This window comes from Bidens hawaiensis, unplaced genomic scaffold, assembly GCF_021521415.1.
Source record: "Bidens hawaiensis isolate Kalapana, Puna unplaced genomic scaffold, B.hawaiensis_p1.1 tig00001016_1, whole genome shotgun sequence".
Taxonomy (NCBI): domain Eukaryota; kingdom Viridiplantae; phylum Streptophyta; class Magnoliopsida; order Asterales; family Asteraceae; genus Bidens; species Bidens hawaiensis.
The window spans coordinates 1698122-1703644 of record NW_027491059.1 but is presented as its reverse complement, the minus strand read 5'-3'; the positions used below and the strand labels follow the sequence as shown (position 1 = coordinate 1703644).

The window sequence follows — 5523 nt, the reverse complement described above, 5'->3', positions numbered from 1 at the left end:
CCCCTTCCTAGCCATTCCCAAGCCCAAACCCAACATAATTCAAATACTAACACACAATTAAATTAACATAGTATCCTTTATTTATTATTAACAAAAGTAGGATGTTACAGAAACTATAAGTTGTCCGTATTCGTTTGAATATTCATACTTGTGTTATTCAAATTAGGATAAGTCGTTGTAGTTTTCCTGTGTCAATCATCCGACTCACTTTTAGGCTTTGCCATCTCGCTCTCATATCCAAGTGAGTAATCATACCCCTTTTTACTTTTAAACGCTTTAGGGTGTATCATGTACCATATTAAACAATCATGGTTTTGTTATTCTTTCAATCATGCAATTCGATCTATGTTATGTGTTTATTCATGTGTTGTGTTGTGTTGTTTGTGTATTCAATCATCAATCAAGTGTAAATCATTAACTTAATAATCCATCGGTAACGTTGATAGATCTATCTGGCTGACACCCGTCCGAATTTGACCTGTATTGGAATTTGGACAATTGAAACAGACTTTTAGCATAACTGTCGGGTTATTGACTCAAGTCAACAAGGTTTGATCACACATGCTATTCAATCATATATGTTATTCAATCATACGTGCTTAGATATACATTTAACATGTTGAATCGAGTTTTCAATCTATTATACATATGTGTCTCAACCTATGGTTGCTCACCAACTATTCATATGACCGTCTTATTATATACATGATGCAGGTACACAAGTTTTATGTTAACTTTGAAGTTCAAAACATAGTACCGCTATGGACCTAGGCTAATAAAGCAATAATGATGTTATCTTTATGCTATATTATTACCTTGAAACTACTTGTAATGTGTGACATGTTTTAATGTGATGAATGAATATTATAACTTTAACTAGTGTCATGTGCTATGAACCATCACCGTTCATGCCCCGACGTATAATCCGCCATCGGTTGGGGTGTGACAATTTATGGTTATACCCATGATCTATTACGCAGTCGTCTCAGGATCAGTTTTATATTAATTTATAACAAATATTTAACTAATTATGCATGCAGATTTTACACAATCAATCATTAACGGGCAAACATTAAAAACACAATCGATTCAATTAGTAGACGCCTTATTACTTCGTAAGAGAGAATGTTTCAAAAGTTATTACAATGTATATGAAAGACGTGAAGCTATCTGTCTCTCCATTTATTCTAAGCATAATTCATCTGCTATAAACGTTAAGAGGTAGTCTCTAGATGAGTCAACATGTTTCTAAAAATTACCCGTTAAGAGGCTCCATAAGTCATTAAGAGATGTTTTTTAAGTGAAATACCTAATAATATATATATATATATATATATATATATATATATATATATTATTAAGCAACAGTATTTGACAATTTCTTATTGGTCCATTTGACTAATTTCCAAAAATACTAAGGATTACTAGAATTTCTTGGTAATATAATAATTCAAAAATAAATTAATATTACTTCCATGCATTATATTTCGGGTCATTTTATTAACTTGTTCATTCTAGAGCAAACATTCAAAATCATCAATATTGGACATTCAGATTACGACAGTAATTCAATAAAGTGCAGCCTACACATCAGTTGGCCTGCGAAGATTCATTTGAAGAAATTCGATTCAGTCAGGTAACGATTACATGATGTTTAGTATAATTATGGAATTCAAGTAAACTATTTGAAAGTCTATATCGTTTAGCTTTTCATTTGTTTTAAAATTAAAAAAAAGTGGTTCTATGTTGGTAATTTCCATCAATCTTAGGCCCGTCACGTGTAGGTGACCGGGTTAGAGCTATTGTGTCTATGGAATTCATTAATGATGTAATGGGTTTATGAGGTTACAATTGGGCTTTATATTTGGGCTTTACTTGTTGGACAAGTTAGGGTCTCCCTATAAATACATAGCCATGTTAGGGTTATGGTATTGTGAGAGGGATTATTGTATTCAAATTTTGTGCTAGTTTCTTGAGTATAATAATACGTGAGGTTTACCTTAAATATCGTGTGCTCGTTTGTGTTTTCTCCTTTAGGACACGAGTAGGAATCCGATTCTCGATGTACGTTGCATGTCGGATTGCCTCACGCCATAAGTAATTCGGAACACCCATTGCTTTTAACATACTTCGTGTCATCTCCAATAAGGTTCGGTTCCGTCTTTCAATAAGGATGGCAATTACATCACTTGGATGTAAAGTTGACATTTTTACATGGGGAGCTACAAGAAGAGGTCTATGTTTCTCAACCAGATGGGTTTGTTAAACCCGGGGAGGAAAACAAGGTCTACAAGCTAACCAAGGCTTTATAGGGTTTGAGACAAGCACCACGTGCGTGGAATACCAAACTTGATGGTATTTTAACGGGTTTGAAATTTGTGAGGTGCTCGAAAGAACAAGCGGTGTATCGGAGATTGATTGGAACCGATATTATTATTGTCGGCGTGTATGTCGATGATTTGGTCGTTACGGGTTCGAACAACGATCACATTAATCAGTTCAAACTTGCGATGTCCAAGAAGTTTGAAATGTCTGATTTGGGAATGCTTACTTACTATCTCGAAATCGAAGTCTCATAGTTGGAGAATGAGATTCAAATCCATCAAAGTGCTTATGCTCGTCGGTTATTGAAAGAAGCCGGGATATAGGATTGCTATCCTAAAAGTGTACCCATGGATCCTAATGTTAAATTGTCTAAAGCCGAGGATGATGTTGATGCAGATGCAACGGAGTACCGAAAGTTGGTTGGGTGTCTTCGTTTCTTGGTAAACACTCGACCTGATTTGGCGTTTTCAGTTGGCATGGTTAGTAGATATATGCAAACTCCAAAGAAGTCTCACTTGGCAGTAATTAAACAAATTCTTCAATTTATTCAAGGAACTGTTGGATGGGGGATCAGGTATAAACGAGGTGGATCAAAGGAGTTGATCGGGTACAGCGATAGTAGCCATAACATTGATGAAGATGATGGAAGAAGCACTACCGGTCATGTGTTTTATTATGGGGGAGCCCCGATTTCTTGGTGCTCACAAAAGAAATGCACCGTAGCGCTTTCATCATGCGAGGCAGAGTACATGGCGGCGAGTTCAGCTGCGGGACAAGCTGAATGGTTAGGTGAACTGTTGGCAGAATTGACCGGAAGGAAATTGCAAAAAGTGGTGTTAATGATTGATAACACATCGGCAATAGCCTTGGTTAAAAATCCTGTTTTTCATAGTCGGAGCAAGCACATAAAGTCCCGATTTCACTATATACGGGAGTGTGTGGAGCGGAATGAGTTAGCGGTGGAGCACATTAGTGGCAAGGAACAACGAGGTGACATTCTTACGAAAGCACTTGTGAGAATCAAGTTTGACGAGATGAGAAGATTGCTCGGTGTTGAAGATCTCCTAGTTTCGAGTCGGAAATTAGGGGGTGATTGTTGGTAATTTCTATCAATCTTAGGCCCGTCACGTGTAGGTGACCGGGTTAGAGCTATTGGGCCTATGGAATTCATTAATGATGTAATGGGTTTATGGGGTTACAATTGGGCTTTACTTGTTGGACAAGTTAGGGTCTCCCTATAAATACATAGCCATGTTAGGGTTATGGTATTGTAAGAGGGATTATTGTATTCATGTTTTGTGCTAGTTTCTTGAGTATAATAATACGTGAGGTTTACCTTAAATATCGTAAGCTCGTTTGTGTTTCCATTATCAATTCGTTCTTGATTCTATGCTCAAATCAAAACGAAACAGATGCAACTTTTTTATATGACTCCTACTTATGGGTCAAATAATTCATGAACATTGCACTGATTAGAAATTAAGTATCTATTTGGCCATAAAACAATTTATATATTTAATTTCTAAGATTATAAAATGCATGATTATTGTCAGCAGTAATATGCTTATATGATTATTTATTTTAATTACAGAGTGAAAACATAAGTGAATTGTTAAGACTTTGGTTCGATTGCTGTCAAATTGGAGCTGGAATCATGAGATGTTAAAGTGGAGGCTATTTTACCAGTCGAATCGAAAGAAATAAGATATTCATTATTTATAATTGAGATCAAATAATGAATATTTAAATTGAAATTCAAAATCATTTTCTCACCTTTAGGGAAGATCAGTCTGTAGTAGTGGTTTTGTTACACATGGTGAATCGCTAACCAAACCAGTTAGGTTGGCTGGCTGGTCAAAACGATTCCTTTGACGGTATGAACCAATTTTTTTAAATGTTTTTAAATCCAAATCATTGGTTTCGTTAAATTTCTAAACATCATAAAGATGGTTTATGAAGAATAAAACGCATAACTTTATTACTTTATAAGGATAAACGCGCTCTGTTGGCCATTTAGATTTCATCTTTCAAGTTTGAAAAGCGTGTTCTAAATGGATGCGACAACTGAATCATATTTGGAGGATATTGAAAAGTTTAGCATTGTACCTTTATGTCATAGGTGAAGAGTATAGTGGAATGGAGATACTTATATATGACGATATACATGTAAGTATAATCTTTTATGTATAATAATTTACCAGGAAAAAAATATAAACAATCAGGATTCTTAATTAACTTGACGTTATTCCTGTATAATACCCTTTTTATATCAGCTCATCAACAAATCATTGGCAAGTTAAAATCAATATCATCATCCATTGTTTTTAGCATTAATACAAATTCAGTTGTCTCAGGTATTTGGATTTAGGCATATAAACAAACTGAACATTTACATTGTTACATTTTAAAAGGTTTATAAATTATTTTATTATGTTATTGAGAAAAAAAAGTCTAAAATGAAGATTCATAGCATCAAAAGGCTTATGGATCGGCTAATTAAAAATTTCCCCCTCACCTATTGAAGTTCAAGAACAGATTACAAGCATATTTAACATGTCACCTTCAGGTCTATCAATACTTCTAATGTTGCCTTTTGCGCTCGAACCTTTAAGATATTCATTAAATGTATTTTCTTTTCAAATTCTCCATTTATTTTCATTGTAGTTGTTTTTTAAATTATATGCATTTTCGACCCAAATATTAAATGACTCTTTTATTTTGTTGGTTGTAGATATACTTGAAGTGATATTTAAAGTCAACCAAGAAATTGAAGTCCAGTGTATTGGCGAGGCACAAAACTAGACAAAATCTGAAAGAAATGCAAGCATTAGCATTACTTTTATATTTCTTATACTTCAAAGTTTATTCTCATATGTGTGTGTCTCTATATATATATATATCTATATGGGATGGATCATGCGAGAAGTGATATTATAGCGAGAAGTGCGAGAAATGAATCTAAACCATTGATTGTGTTTAATCAATGCTCAACAATAAAAATGACATTATCGTAAATAAAGACTCATATTAATGACATATTTTTAAATAAAAAGGGCAAACATGTCTTTTGTGGTGTTGGCCTCATTAAACCAAACATTAATGTAATCGGCGGTTATTTTTTCTTGCATAATCAATGCTCATAAGATGATTACTATTTAATTTTTCTCATTAAAATTTTGCAAACAAAGTGTATTTTTT

At 34.0% G+C, this 5523-nt stretch overlaps 1 pseudogene; it reads left to right on the top strand.

Moving 5' to 3' along the window:
* Positions 1 to 2672: 2672 nt before the first annotated feature.
* LOC143550799 (secreted RxLR effector protein 161 pseudogene) lies at positions 2673 to 3428 on the top strand (annotated as a pseudogene).
* The last annotated feature ends 2095 nt before the right edge of the window (positions 3429 to 5523 follow it).